This window comes from Sminthopsis crassicaudata, chromosome 6 (assembly GCF_048593235.1).
Source record: "Sminthopsis crassicaudata isolate SCR6 chromosome 6, ASM4859323v1, whole genome shotgun sequence".
Taxonomy (NCBI): domain Eukaryota; kingdom Metazoa; phylum Chordata; class Mammalia; order Dasyuromorphia; family Dasyuridae; genus Sminthopsis; species Sminthopsis crassicaudata.
In genome coordinates, this window is record NC_133622.1 from 100,869,853 (window position 1) to 100,885,052 (window position 15,200).

General features: G+C 33.7%; 1 protein-coding gene across 13 annotated transcripts in view; it reads left to right on the forward strand.

Annotated features, from left to right (window-relative positions):
* TENM3 (teneurin transmembrane protein 3) overlaps positions 1-15,200 on the forward strand; it is a 3,351,339-nt gene that overhangs the window by 983,219 nt on the left and 2,352,920 nt on the right. The gene's annotated exons all lie outside the window — the stretch shown is intronic.

Below are 15,200 nucleotides of genomic sequence, written 5' to 3' on the forward strand. Positions count from 1 at the left end.
TTCTTCCTTCCTTCCTGTCTTCCTGTCTTCCTGTCTTCCTTTCTTCCTTTCTTCTTCCTTCTTCCTTCTTCCTTCCTTTCCTTCTTCCTTCCTCTTCCTTCCTTCCTTCCTTCCTTCCTTCCTTCCTTCCTTCCTTCCTTCCTTCCTTCCTTTCCTTCCTTCCTTCCTTCCTTCCTTCTTCCTTTCTTCTTTCTTCCTTTCTTTCTTTCTTTCTTTCTTTCTTTCTTTCTTTCTTTCTTTCTTTCTTTCTTTCTTTCTTTCTTTCTTTCTTTCTTTCTTTCTTTCTTTCTTTCTTTCTTTCTTTCTTTCTTTCTTTCTTTCTTTCTTTCTTTCTTCCTTTCTTCCTTTCTTCCTTCCTTCCTTCCTTCCTTTCCTCTCTGTATCATTTGACAATGCTGAACACTCTCTCTCCCTGGATACCCACTCCTTCCCCTCCTCCTCATTTTTTTCTTTTTTTGAATTTGTTTTTTTACCTCATTGCCTACTTCTGGTTTTTGTTCTGTCTTTGTGAATTCTCAATCTACTTCACTGGATCCTTTATCCATAGCATATTTATTAACTGTGGATATTCAGTAAACCTCTGTCCTGGATCAGCTTCTCTATATCATCTCACTTGATGATCTCATTAGCTCCCAAGTATTTAATTAGCATTTCTACAGAGATTTCTCAAATGTATATATCTATCCCTAGTCTCTTTTCTAAGCTAAGTTTCTCCTTATCATTCATATATTATAATCTAGATGTTCTATTGTCATTTCCATCTCATCATATTCAAAACAGAAATTACTAGCTTTCTCTAAAAATCTTTCCTTCTTCCAATCTTCCTTATTACTATTAAGAGCACCAATAGCCTCCTAGGTAGCAAAACTCACAACAACCTCAGTGTTATCCTCAATTCTTCACTTTCAGTCACCCAACATACATATTTCATTTCTACTTCTTGTCATTGCTCACACCTTGTCTCTTTGGTTTCCTACTTCCCACCATAATTCAGGATCTTACCACTCTTCTGTTATAATCAACTATTGCATCAGTCTTCTATTTAGTGTCCTTACTTGAAATCTTTTCCAAATTCAACTCCTACTTAACTCAACTGACAAAATGTTTTCCCAAAGTGTAGGTTATGTATCAACCTCCTTCCTTCCCTATTGATTAACTGCAGTGATTTCAGGACCAAGTGTAAATTTCTCTGTTTGGCATTTAGCTCTTGCTAGATTTATTATTTTCTCTTTTTTTAGTCATATCCTTTAATCCCCTCCATATACTCAGTAATTCACTTTTCTGGGTTTATCTTTATTGAAAAAAAAAAAATCCATCTCCCATTTCTGAACATTTGCACTGGCTCTTCCTTTTTACTTCCTCATTCTATTTCCCCTGGTTTTTAAAGTAATAAGGAATAGGAACTAGACTTATGATTTCATTGATATGGTATAATTCCTACCAGTAGAGATTACCACTTTAAGTATATAGTCTTAGAGAGTTGTCTCAAACACAGAGTAGCTGTGAATTTGCCCAGGATAACAGCCAATAGGAGTGAGAGAGCTGGATAAGAGGCCCACCCTCTTACCAACATGCCTTATGGATTTATTAAAAACAAACAAACAACAACTTTAAAAGTACTTTAAATAATATAAATTTTATTGTTAAATTTTTTCAAATATTTTAAGAAGAGTCCTGTAATATTTTTATTAACTTTAACATAAAGTTGACTTGATAGTCTTCCAAGACAATACATATAAAACTATACTCTACCCAAAATGAGAATCAGTGAGATACAAATTCATACAATAGCATTCTCTTTCAAACTGTAAAAGAAAAATTAATAAAATTAAAGTTCATTCACTATCCCTAAAGTTAAAGAACCATTTTCAATAATTTAATCTGCAAGGAAAATATTTACATATTCCATGTGAACAACAACAACAACTTCTGAGCACCAGGAAGAATATTATGTTAAATTATAGAAATTGCCAAAAAATCATTTTCATCTGCTTATCTTCCCTTACTTTCTATCTATGACTTTTCTGTGGTCTGGCTGAAAAGAAATAAATTCCTTTTTTGTTGTTGTTGTTGTTTTTGCCACTCTTAAAAGCTTTATTCTTTTGGGGTCTTTTTTTTTTTTCTTTTTACTAATATATGAGATGATAAATCAAAGAAATTTAATGCTTTTTGAACAAGTCCTAAGTTATTTAGTTATTTTGTGACACTGATACTCTCTCCATTCTATTTTCTCCTTGTTAGATTTACTTTAAATTACATTTAAGTTTTTAATTAACAAAAATCCTTTTTCTTTCTATTCCATGTTGTCCATCTCCCTTCTACTTAAAAATAACTCCCATTATAATTTATAAGCATGAAAGATATGTGTGGTGAAATGACTTTTCTAAAAAAAAAAAAAAAGTCGACACATAGAAGAAAAAGGCAACCTTCTTTTTCCTTGAGATTCATTCAAGTAGCTTTGCCTCTTTTGTGAATCAATTGAATCTTAAGGATGGCAGGTAGTAAAATTACAGTGTTTTTATCAATGAAGAAAGTTTATCAAGTACTAACAATACTCTAGATTCTGTTTAAAATTCATTAAGTTCAAAATCTAAACCTGACAATGAAAGGAAAATGATTATTGTAGAGAAAGGGAAAATATACTACTTGATAGGATGAATTGGTCAAGAAGAGATTTTTTGAAGTCCATTCTAGTAGTTGAAAGAACTTGATACAAGTATACTACATAATATAAAAGAGATTTTATTCAGTAAACTGATCACTGTTCAGTTAAGGAGATAGACCTTTTTTGGTGAATAATACCTTCAGCTGGGCGTGAGAATCTACAATTTTCAAGTTCTCATTATACTTTCTTTCTAGGTCAGGAACTCACAACCTTTCCTCTTCAACTTCACTGACAATCCTGAGATTTCCACCATGGATATGTCTATTTTTTAGATTTTTAAGTCATGGTAATAATTGTATTTTTTAAATTCATTTAAAAAAAACCTGTGGGAATCAGAAAAGACTTCATGTAACAAACATAATTGTGGGGAAAAAAAAAAGGTTCCTTTTTAAAAGATTAGCATTTTAAACCTGAAACAATTGATCTTTGATTATATGGTAGATTTGACTTTATATACTTTATCTCCTTTTTCCATGCTTTAACACCTCCAAATCAGAGGCTCATCAATGACAAATATTTAAAGAGCAGAGAAGAATTACTAGAGTAAAGATGCTATGAAATATAAAAGTGATAAAATTAGAGTTATTTTAATAAGTTGGAAGAGTATTGCTTATTTTATACCTAAGAGGAAAGTTTCCCAGGTATAAGAAATCACTCAATTTATCTAAATCAATCCTTTCAAAGATAGTCTTCATGTGTTACAGTTATTCTACTGAAAAAATTTCTAAAAAGCATAAACACATATTTTGCCCCTCTCTAGGAGACAGGACCTAATTACCTCAACCACTCAAAAAACACCTCTGTTCAAAGTCATTTGGAGTAAGGTTCACATCTGTTTGTACTTCTGGCCTAGCTGAATTGGAATAGACTTGATGCCATTTTCTTCCTTCCCATTAAGCTAAGCAACTCAGCACCCCTTCACAGCTCCTTTCCAATCATGCCATGACTTTTTGAGTTTTCCACCCAGCTGAATCCCTAGAAAAAATGCCAGAGAGAAGACATTTACTAAATTTATCAAACTATTCCATTTTGCAGAGAGAAAATGTGCAAAGTACACATTACCTGCATGCTATTTGGAAAGTGAAAAAAAAGATAATATGATTCAGCACCTCTCCACCTTAGGTTTGGGCACTTGTCCAGTTGTAAGAGTTGTTGAAACTTTTGTGTTTTTCTCGCCCTTTAAAATTCAATTTTAATGGAACAAATAGCTAGAAAAGCGCCAAGAAAATTGTTTCTTAACATTTGCCTGTAGGATCATGACCCCAAATGTCTTTACGGTGCTGATAACTTCTGGGCAGCAAAATCAACTTGTGTTTATGAAATCTCTTAGCAGATGCACTGCTGGAGGGGAGGGCACAATCATTTCATTTGAGAACAGCCACAGGTGAACAGTGCTAGCTGGTGAATTATTCCAAGTACATTAAGAGGAACTAATGACACCTTTGTTTAGCTAATGGGTTTCACCTGTGATGGTTGCAGTTGTATTTGGAACTGATTTGGGTAGACCTTCATACAATCAGTCATTAAAGTCCCTTGTTTTTTACAGTAATGGAATGGCAATGTGGTTAGTGTGTTCTCTGGGGAGCAAAACTGTTCAGTCAAGATTCATTACTCTATCTTAATTGCTTGTCCTTGGTTTTACTTCAAATTTTATGAGATTTTTAAACTCATCAAATTTTTCTCTTTATCTTGAAGTGCAGAAAAAACATTCATGGATCATAGATTTACATGTGAGAGGCTTTAGAAGTCATTTAGGTTAAATCCCTTGTTTTACAGATGAGCAAAATGAGGTACAAAATGTTTGAATGAATTGATTCTATCTTAATTTTTCTGTTGGACTTTTAAAGCCCTTCACTACCTGGCCCCAAACTATCTTTCAAAACTGATTATACATTACCCTTCTCATACTTTGCAGTGCATTCAAATTGGTTGTGGAGCTGCTGTTTCCTTACATCAATCACTCCTCACACTGTCATACCTTTGCACTGAATGTCCCTTATTGTTGGAATGAATTACTTTTTCTTCCCTTTGCCTCAGCATACCTTGTTTCCTTCAAAGTCCTATTTATTATCTTTTTTGATAAGGCTTTCCCTGAATCAAGATGTACTTCCCACAAAATTGATGTGTTGTTTCATTCATACTTACTTATGAAAATATTCTTTCTCGTATGTTCCTTGAGGGCAGGGATTTGATTGTTGTTTTCTCTATATTGTCATTGCCTAATATAGTGCCCAGTACATAGTAGGAGCATCATAAATGCTTATTAATAGTTTTACAGACATCCCATAGTTATATATGCAAATGAAAGATTGATTTTAGATCTTCTGACAAGTCCAACAAAATTTTCACAAAATCATGCTTTTTTTTGAAGTCTTAAAAATAAATGTGAAGAGCAATCAGCTCTGTTCACCGACATGAATGAAAGTTAAAGTTTAACCAGTCTTATTGCAATTTAAATCAAAGAACATCAAGATAATGAGATAACAATTTTTGATTTTACTATGGTAGTTTCAGGTTATCATATGTAGTAGTAAACAATCTGAAGGATTTAATTAAATTTTCTTCTATTGCCTATTAAAGCTATAACTGGCTAAAATCTCAGAGGATTCACCTCAAATAGGGCACACAGGTTAAGTTGTGAAGATTAGGTCTCTGCTAAAGTAGATAGTTCCTGGGATAAAAGGAAACTTGATAGGGCCCCCCTACCTTATTTATGGAAAGTGTGGAAAAAGAAAATTTTCTTTTTATGAGATTGGTTGGCAAGTTTATCAGAACTGAAGTATGTCTAAGGAAAAAGGGGTAGCTCTTCTAACACTGTAGTGAGAATATTTTAAAGCACTATGTCTGGGGGAGAGGATAATATTAACTAGAGTCACTAGTTAATTGACTGGATCAGTGAGGTCTAGATAAGGAAGTGATATCAAAAGCCACTTTCCATATTTTGCAAATGATCGAACTGAAATGCAAGGAATTTACAGGACTTGCCCAAGGTCCTTGCATTGTATTGTAAAAATAATGTTTCCTGGAAACAAGTCAGTGCTCAGCCTATCACTCCATTCATGGGTCTTTGGGATGTATTCGTCTTATGTGTCTCTTGTGGGAGGACAGTGCTACTCAATGCAGTTTCAGCCTTCTGTTTGTCAAAATCAGCCCCATCGATGCTCCAACTTCCTGTCATTTGGCTCTTCTCTATCCATCTGTTTCATCAACACTGTGCGGAGTGTTTTTTAATTTAAATGATTGACTTTCATGATCTAAAAAAGCCCAAGACAATTTAAGAAAACAGATTAATATCTTGGGATCTGTCCCTTCCCACCTTTTACTCTCACTTATAATTACCTCAAATCTACTGTGGATTGATCTTTACTATAGACATATCTACACAGATTCATGCCTATGCATTATTTTTTGTCACTTTTAGCTAGATGCCAGGTTGACATTTTTCTGTTTCTTTCTCTGGAAGAAGATGAAGGTTGGAGATGATTTCTAATGTCATTTCCTAACCCAAGTTCAGTTTTAAGAAAATGTAGCATTCCTTCTTTCTAGCAGGAGGCATAGATTTTCAGCCTGTCATTTTCTCTTGGCAGCCTGGAAAGTAAAGAGTATGCAGTTAGCAGCAAGAGATAACAGGGATTTGGGGAATTACAACAATCTGCCTCATCTGGCCTAGAGTAGTTGAGGCTCCACAGTGTCTCATTAAAAGGTCTTCTCCTCTCCTTCGGGTTTCTTTTCATAGGTTGGGAAGCAGATTGGGTATATTAGCATTACTCTTTGCCTTGTAGCTCATGTAAACAGAACTTAACTTCGTACACATTTGCAATGTTTCTATGATAGCTGTCATTTCTAGAGTAGTTGCAGCTGTTCCTGACGATACTACAAAATACCTTTTTAGGCAGCATTGCTTACTATCTCTCTTTTGTAAGCAGTGTATAGTGTGCACGTGCATGTGCGTGTGCCAGCATGATTCATGAATTCTTGAACATGGTAACAATATAGAAGGGGAAAAAATGCACACTTTTCTCCGGATTCCATTATGGGATGATGCCCTTACTCACAGCTTGAAACAAATTAGAGTGGCTTTTCTGATCATGCAATGGAAGTAGTTTCCAAGTAAGGATCCTTTTCAAATTATTCACAAACAGTTTTCCCCTCCTCAGATTTTGGTCTTTATTTGCTAGATTAGATTAGTTTGCATTTAAATGTTAATAACAAAGAGATTACTTGGATTATTGTGAGATAACATAGGTGATGAGTTTGGGCAATTACCCAGTCAACACCCCCTAGTAGATGTATTTATTGCTCTTTCAATTATTTTTCTTTCTTTTCTAATTATGGGAAGAGTTTAAAATGCAGAATGATATTCTATTGTTATAATCATTACTCCTCTTCATTGTATAAAGAATTCTGTTCAAATGACTTTCTCTTTTGTCCTTTTATAGATATCTTTTTCTAAAGTCAAATAGACTTACTTTTCTTCTTTCTCTAAAACCCAAAACTTCTCTCTCCCTTTCAGGAAACTCATGGCTATTTTGAAGCTCAGATTTTAACCATAATTAAATAAAAGTTAAAAAATTTTGATCCCATGAAAATTAAATGTTTTAATTTTGGACATATTATTTATGGTTTTTTTTGACCACTTCAATTTAGAGTGTAACTTCCTCAGGTAGGCTCTTTTCTTTTTAAAATTTCTAGCATTGGGCCAAATACAAATGTTGTAATTTAACAACAAATAAAAATAATTAATTTTCTATATCTTTTTATACTGTTATCCTTTTTGGGGTTCATTTTCCAGGGTTTTTTTCTTTTCTTTTATATATGTAAAAGAATACAGTCAAAACAGTGTGCAAACCTTTATTCTTTTCCTGATAAATATTAACAAAGAATGTTGAAATTGATTCACAGGGATAGGATTTGTATTTGGGAAGGATGCCGGCAGTGTATGTATATGTGGGTGGGTATCCACACATATAAATATGTAAAATTTATCTAGGTATTAAAAAGAATCTTAGGATTGTATATCTAGAACTGAAAAGGAAATCAGACCCCATCTAAACCAAAATTTCTCATTTTTACAGAGGAAGAAACTGAGTTCCAGGAAGATTAAATAGTTTGCTAAGGTCACACAATTTCAGAGATAATAATAGAATCAAATTTAAGTTACACTCCTTGAGTTTTGGTTTCTCATCTGTTAAAAAGGGCAAGAGAAAGTTAAACTAGAATGCCTTATAGGAAGTATGTGACTTATTCTTAAGAGATTAAAGAGTTATATAGTCATGAGCACCAACTACTACATATACTTTTAGGTCCAAAAATGTTAATTTAGCAGCAACTGAGACTCTCTTTCATTTGATGACTGATCAGTGACCCCAAAAAAAGGAGTTGCTTTAAAAAATCCAGTTCATAGTAGTTGTGAAAATAATTCATAAAGTGAATGATTACAAATAGCTTCCTTATTGTTGGGGAAGAAGGTCATCTATTAATGATCCAAGGAGTTTAACTGTCCACATCCCCCAAAAGACCTCTTGTACATCAGATATGAGGGTGGAAATATAATGTAAATGATGGTAAATATAATAAAACTTGTACCTGTTGCTATCAGTTTTCTTTTTGTAGGAGAAAGGGAGATTTTATTGTATGAAGCCTATACTTCCTACTTTTAAATTCCCTATGTCTTTGAAATACATAATGCATATTTTCCCTCTAAATATGCAGGTTTGAATATATATTTTAAGTATGTAGGTGCATCATAAAAATATTTATATGCAATTATAATGTGCTATGTCTCATGAATACAGTACTTTTTGCCTATAATGACCAATGGGATCTCCTGTACACATTTCTCTTCAATACACAAAGGTTGGCCCTAGCTTCAACTACCACCTGACTAATGTAATCCCTATGTAAGGGAAATATAAAGTCCCATAATTCTATTAGCTCAGATCAATTCATCCTGACTACTAGTTCCCTCTAAGCTTTATGCCTTCGTTTTAATAATTAGACTCTTCCTTTGTTTCTTGTAATGGATTTATTGCCTTCAAACCATAATCCTAATAGCTAGGCTGCTTTCTTCCCCTCCCTCCACCCCCAAAACTAACTTCTCCCATTAATACTCTTCATCCTAGACACATTCCTTTAAAATTTGACTCTCCTGATTTATTCTTACCTATATATGTTCCCATGACTAGCTGTCAGACTAGCTTGGAACTATTTGTTGAATGTTGGATGGATATGAGTAGATGAATTAATAAAGTTCTTCCTGGATAGAGTTTATGTTTAAATCAGAATCTTTCTATGTCTCTCTGTCTCTGTCTCTGTCTCTGTCTCTGTCTCTCTGTCTCTCTCTCCCTCCCTCCCTTCCTCCCCCCCCCTCTCTCTGTGTCTCTGTGTCTGTCTTCTCTTTTTCAATCTGTCTCTGCTTTGCTTTCTTTGTCCATTGTCTCTATCTCTGTCGATGTGTTTCTCTTTTCCTTCTGCTTTCTCTCCCTTTCTCTCTTCTTCTACTGCACATTTTTCATAAAAGCAAATAGAGAGCCAGACTCCAAACCAGAAAGACCTGGGCTGAAGTAGTACCTTTGGTACATACTGGCCATGTGACCTTATGCAGGCAAGTTATAACATCTCAGTGATCTAAGCAAATCTCTGAGGCGTTACATTACAGAGTACTCACCAAAGATTTCTCTCCTTGCCTTGTCCTCCAAGCTTTTCTATCTCCCTTCAAGAATCAGCTCAAATTTCATACTCATCTGTAAGCTTTTCCTGATCAGCTCCCTCCACCTACCTCCCTACCTCTGACTCTCTGAACCCATCTTCCATTTATACTTATAATTCTAACAATAAATATTAGTTGATGGATTGACAGAGGGAATTTCCTAACTCTCAGATTCCCAATTCCTATCCCTTTGCTCCCAAAATGTTCAGTTCCTTTATGATCCTTGGCTACCCAAAGGTCTTTTAGTAAGCCCCTTTGAAGAATATCCCATACTCCAAGTCTTACTTCAATATATTAGGGAGGTATGATTTCTTATGAGGCAGATTTATAGCTACAGAGTATCCCAAAATTCTAAGTGTAATTTTAAGCTTTGGTTGCTTTTTTTAAAGTTTTAGTAACTGAAAACTGCACTAAGACTTTTGGACTACTTTACATAGAGAATCTTAGATAGTTTGACCTAAGAATCACAGAAGTAAGCTAACTTGTCCAAGAATACAGAGGTAGAAAGAATATGGTAGAGACAAGACTTTAATCCATGTTCTCTTGAATCCTAGTGCAGTACTAAGGTGGCTCTACTTCTTTACCCACATCCCAATCTTCAGCAAAGTATCTCTCTCTTATCCCATTATTTTTTAGAGGCTTTTCAAGTGGATAGGAGTGGTTAATGTGCTCTCACAAGTAACATTTGCCTTTTGACAGGATCTCTAATGTTGTAGAAATGCATGGGAAAAATATGATCTGGGAGGGAAAGCAATAGAGAAATGTCCTGAAAGATCTCAGATTTTGCCTGATTTTACCATTAACAAGCTTTGGGACACTGAGGCAAACACTCCCCTTTCTGGGCATTTGTTCAGAGAAAAGTAAATGTAAAATGTCCTAGATGGTCTCCAAGGTCACTTCTAGTTTTAAAAATTTATTTTATTAATTTTATGTTCCTGGAGAGAAATTTTGAGACAATGTGACTCAGAAACAAGCAACTGCTCATTCACTATGCCTCTCTTTTCTGTAATGAACCAAACTTGTGCTATAGAAATCTAATTCAATCCATTAAACAATTATTAAGTGCCCACAACACTTCAACTAAGTGCTGGGAATGCAATGAAAAAGACAATTCTTGCCTTCAGTGAGTTTACAAGTCTAAAAAGGGGAAACAACAGATATGAATTAACTGTGGTAGTCTACTGGTTCTAAAACACTGTTGTTTATAATGCAGTCCTCCAATATTACAAACCTTGCCCAAGTGTTTCTGTGCAACCTGGTGTTTTATTTAATTTTTGTTGTATTCTATATGCAAGACAAAATGTACATAGGATAAAATCTGCCTTAGATTATCCACAAGATAAAAATCACAGATTCTTTATAAAATATAACTACCATAACTACAATGCAATATATTGTATGAAACTATAATTCAGAGGACATGCATTATTAAATGCCTTATATATAGAAACTGTTCTTGGTTCTACATATATGAGACAAAAATAGTACTAGTTCCTCGTCAAAAACTACGATGTGCTGTGGTAATTATGTACAAATTCATGCCAACACAATATTAGAGTGAGCTATGGTAGCAGATAAACTGTCTTGGAAACTGGAAAATGTGACTTGAAAGTCCCCCTCATGGAATAGGTTGACAAGGTAATCCTAGGAAAGTCACTTTATCTTTAAGTGTCCTAGACAATTTTCTAAGATTATAAATTGAAGAGCAAGTGTTGATTAACAGTGATAGGATTTGCTCACCAAGAGTTATCAAAGCCAAAGAATGTTTAGGTTAGGGGAAGGACACTGGGAGACTTAAGCAGAGAGATATTCAAAGAGAAACAGGGAAAGATAGAGAAAAAGATATATTTTTATTATTACTTAAATGAATCAAAATTTTTTATTAGAAAAAAATTATCAATCATTTACTCTGCTATCCTTTTTACAAATAAAGAAACTGAGTTACAAATTAGTGGCAGAACAAAGACCAGAACCCACATCCTTTGATTCACAGTGCAGTGATCTATATCCAGTCCACTACACTTTTGCTTTATATCCTTTGTCATTAGTCTCAAATATGCCATGTTTCCTAGGATGATAAAAGTAACTATGTCAAATGGGATTGCAGCTGAGAAAAATTACCTGAGGGCATTTTTGTTTTGTACTTAAGTTTTATTTTTGTCATTTATTCCTATTAGCAATCATTAAGCAATTTAATAATTATAAGCTCCATTAACATTTTAATGAGTCTAGTGGCCATTGCTAAATGTAATTAAATTAGTTTTATTGTATGATATTTTGAAGCTGTGATTAAATTAAGGTTTACTGTGCTTAGAAGAATAAACCTACCAGGAGATTACTATTCAGCAACAGGCTTGTTAACTTATGAGGGACCTATAAAATAGACATTAACAGGGGGAGAAAAAGAGAAAATAATTTCCTACTGATGTAGTTCACAAGATAAAAATCCCAATAATTTAATTATAGATCGATCTAGTAATAATGATGTCATTGGCACTTTTAAAGACAGTTTTTCTGTGGTAAGAAAGGGGGAAGAGGAAATTAATTTTAGCTGTTATTGTTTTCTCTCATTTTTCACTCAAATGCAACCTCAATATAAAGATCAAAAAAAAAATAAACACAGAGAAGAGAAATAGAGGATTTCTGTTTGTTTTTTAGGTTGGTTTTGATGTTGCCTGATTTGTAATGACTTCTTTCTGATTATCTTAGAAATACAATAAAGTATGTGAAATGTTCCGTTTAATCCTTTAATATCTGATTTTACTGACATATGGAAAAAAGATCATTATTTTTACATATTCAAATTAGCAATATGCTATTACTAGTTATTGGTAATTTAATCACTAGGGGGCATTACTAGTCTCTAATTTGATCCTATTTGACAGGAAATATCTTAAGATTATTCTGGTGACTGGGATGCTTCTACTCGCTAAATGAAAACTTTGGGAAAATATGAAGTTTTTTTTGATTCTCAGAGAATGGATAGTTTTGTAGCTCCTGTACCCCATGTCACTAATTTGTTTCAGTTACCTTCCCCTACTCACCGTTGTATTTTGTCATTTCCTATTGCCATTCCTCTCTAGCTTCCCTATCAGTCAGCTAAAGAATCTGGACTTCATTGGATATTGCAAAATGAGAAAGCAATTTCAATACTATAATATTAAATAAGATTATACAGATAGTAATACAGTTGAAGAGCAGCATGATATGATAGATATGATTTTGATCTGAGAGTAGGAAAGAGTCCCTCAGGAATTTACAAATTGAGTCTTCCTGGGCAATTCACAACCTGTCTTTGTCTCATTTGATTTTTTAAAATCTGTCAGAGAACAGGTTTGAATTCATTGACTTCTAAGGCCTCTTTGAATCCCTAATTCTAGGACATCATACTTATTTTAACTATAATTTGTAACCTTGATCCCAAATTGGATAAGTACCATTCATAAGATCAAGGTTTTCAAATGACAAGGAATCCTATAACTCATGTATTCCAACCTATTTCCCCATTTTTCAATTGAGAAATATGAGTCTCGGAAAGGTTAAAAATGTCATTCAAGGTCATAAAGATACAAAGTGGATGAGACAGAATTAGAAGCTAGTTGTTATTCCACGTCCACTGTGTTTTCCATTATTCTATACATCTTTAGTAACCAAATTAAATGGGATGAACTGGAAACTTATTAGACACCATATATTCCTTATTTTACTCCTTGTAGGAACTCTATCTTTCCAGAAATCAGCAGGAGTCAGGATCACTAAACGTCTTTATTCTAGATCTTTACCGTCGCCCCCAACGCCAGGTCACGAGTGCAAGTGAGCGTGAGTTCCACCACCCAAGTTTCTCTTGCTCCTCCCACACAAGTCACTTCCCTCTCTTTGTCTCACCAATCAAGTCAGCACAGAACAGCTGGGGAGGGTCAACCTTAAACAAGTTAATAGGGAACCGTCCAATTGGCAATTAATCTCACGTGCTTCATCATCCAAGTGCATTGCTCAGTTCTAGCCCTTTACATCTCCCGCTTTCTTTTGTTTTAGACCACAGGAGGTCGCGCAATCCCTGACTTTTCAGGGAGATGAGAACCCCAAAAAGGAGGTGATCACGCCCCCCCCTGACTTCTCAGGAGGGGAGATGAAAGCACTAAAAAGGATTTGAAACCATATGGCTAGCATTGTTAGATCAGTTTTGAAATATCTTTCAAGATTAAATGAGATAAATGTGTTTTTTGATGAAATGACTTGCAGAAAATATTGTTTGGTACAGTACAAGATGGCAATTTGTCTATTCACATATGATATAAACATGTTTTCTTACGTTAGTTATGTGGCTTTTCTGTAATTATTACAACCTACTGATTACATTTGATTATGCAAATGTTTCCAAATTAAGCAATATATAATTTTTTAGAATGTTATGTTTGGGAAGACTTTGAATTATTTTATTTAATTTTATGTGATATGGAATATTTAATAATTAAAGTTGTAATTTAATTTTAGTTTTTTTTTATTATCATGATTTTTTTAGGGTCATAGATTTAGAGCTGGAAGATGTCTAAAAAATTCTTTAGTTTAACTTCTCAGTTTATATATGAGGAATACTGAGGCCAGAAAAATTTAGATGATTCCTATAAAGTCTCACAGGGCAAGAAAAAATTTTCACTTAGCCCAAAAGAACAAAAAATCTTTTTCTAAGTTCAACTGGATATAATATTTTTGTATTTTAGAAAAGACCCATTTTGCCCATCTGTTAACTTTAATGTTACTTTTGCCTTTTGTATTTCACATGTTAAAATGAATGAGTTAATAATTTAATAATTTTCTATAAATAATGATCCCTCTTTCACAAGCTCTAAATTTCTCATAAAAAATAACTAAAGATGTGTGCACTGATGTATGTGATCTGAATATCTCTGAGCACTTGTCCAAAGTCCAGTTTGTCTCTAGGACCAGTGCATCTTTTCCAGCTAATAAAAATAGAAAACCTTTAAAAATATATGTTATCTTTTCTTTTCCTCCTTCTCTCCTAATCCTCCAAGGCTCTCAGTTGCAGAGCAGATGCTAACCTGCCTTGGTAAAGGAACTTTTCTCAGGGGAACTGAATGAATTTGATAAAATTTCAGGTCTGTTTTTTTTTTTTTTTTAAAGTTCAGTAGTGTCAGCCAACTTGTCATATAATACAATTATGTCCCCATTAGAATATGCTGTTCTCCTAATTAGAACTTTAATTTCCCAACCCAGTAAAAAAAAAAAAAAAAAGTCATTGCTCCTTTTTTTTTTCATGTCATTCATTAGATTTTCATATCATAATCTTCAACATCTAGCCTAATATAACATCAAATTTTAAATCCTATGAGATTCTTCATTAGGAGAGGATTAGGGGACAAAAATAGGAAATACATAGAAGAAAGGTTATGAAGCATTATCTTCCTTAGCATTTAACAGAATGAGAAGCAAATGATACATATTTATTTGATTCTATTAAGTTATCTTTCAAAACTCTTCTCAGGAAAACCAACATTCATTCAAATGGACTCCACAAGAACAAATTATAAATGAGATATCCTTAAGGATCTATGCTATCATTAACAATAATAATAGTTAACATTTATATAATTGTTTAGTTTTTCAAAGCACTATCGGTACAACTTTCTGCCTTAATAAGCAGTTTTCTATGTTCCTGTGGATAAAATCATAATAATAAAAATAAATCATCTAGCTCCATGCTTTGAGATAATAAGGTTTCCCAGCTTAACTAATTTGGTTTTCAAATACAGATATTCAGTGGGTCACCTGTCCCATACTTTTGAAGACTTCCTAGCTCTGTGAAAA